Here is a 1,265-nt window from a genome sequence, read left to right as displayed (position 1 = left end):
GTGTGTGTGCGAGTGTATGTGTGTGAGTGCACGCACGCGTGTGTGTGAGTGACTCCAGGCCCACGTTCTTGAGCAATAGCTGACACAGCTTTCAGGAGTGGGAGCCTGAGACACTGCTGTTGATTTAGCCGACCATGTAAGCAGTTGAGTTTTCTGTATAAAAACAATTCACTCAAAGAGACTTAGCTTCATTCCATCTAAACAAAAGGTCATTGATGGTCTAGCTCCCAGCTTAGGAGCAGGAATGCTTACCAGAGAGGAGCATTCACAGAGACACGGGTGACTGGGAGGTGAGCTTCCAGAATCGTGCCCTCCCAGTTTCATTTATGACTCTTGTCACAACAGGTACAGCTCAGCTTCCAGGCTTAACACAAGCCTTGTGAGTAGAGCTGTGTTTCCTTTGAGATCTGTCCTCTAGAACTGCTTATTAATGACAATATCCCTGGAGTCACATGAACAATATGATTTTTTTCCTATTTATTTATTTATTTATTTGTGTGTGTGTGCTGGGGAGAGGGATGAACCACACCATGGCATGCACATGGATGCACATGGAGGTCACAGCTCAACCAGAGACGTTGGTTCTCTCCTTACTCTGTATGGGCCACAGGGATTGACCTGGGCTCCTCAGGCTCCTCAGACAAGCACCCTTACCTGCTGAGCTTTCTCACTGGCCAAAACCTACAGTCTTTTGTTAAATTAAAAACCTAGCTAATGGTGCCTCCAAATCAACAGTCTAGACAAATATTAATAAACAAACAAACAAATGACGTTACAAATAGCATTCTTCAAAATAGAGAGAATGAGGTCATTTGGAAATGTATGGCCAAAAAATTTATTCATGAACTCACTAAGCAGTTATTGAGTTCTGCTGTTTAGAATACTTAAAATTCATTGAGTGGTGGTGGTGCACGCCTTTAATCCCAGCACTCAAGAGGCAGAGGCAGGCAGATCTCTGTGAGTTCAAGACCAGCCTGGTCTACAAGAGCTAGTTCCAGGACATGCATCAAAGCTACAGAGAAACCCTGTCACACAAAAAAAGGAATATTTAAAATTCACTGCTATGTCCAAAGGAGTAGGGGCTTTCCCTGCCCCTGCCCCTTCTCATGCCCTTCAGATAGCCCCTTTTTATTGAGTCCCACCTTGGCCTCATCTTTGTTCCCCATCCTTCCCACATCAGAGGCACCAAAGTGGTGCTCACAGTACTGACGTGCCTTCTTCTGACACAATCCCTAAGTGTATTCAGTGGAGCGTGACAAAATAGT

Source organism: Arvicola amphibius, chromosome 3 (genome assembly GCF_903992535.2).
Source record: "Arvicola amphibius chromosome 3, mArvAmp1.2, whole genome shotgun sequence".
Taxonomy (NCBI): Eukaryota; Metazoa; Chordata; class Mammalia; order Rodentia; family Cricetidae; genus Arvicola; species Arvicola amphibius.
Note: the sequence above shows the minus strand (reverse complement) of the source record.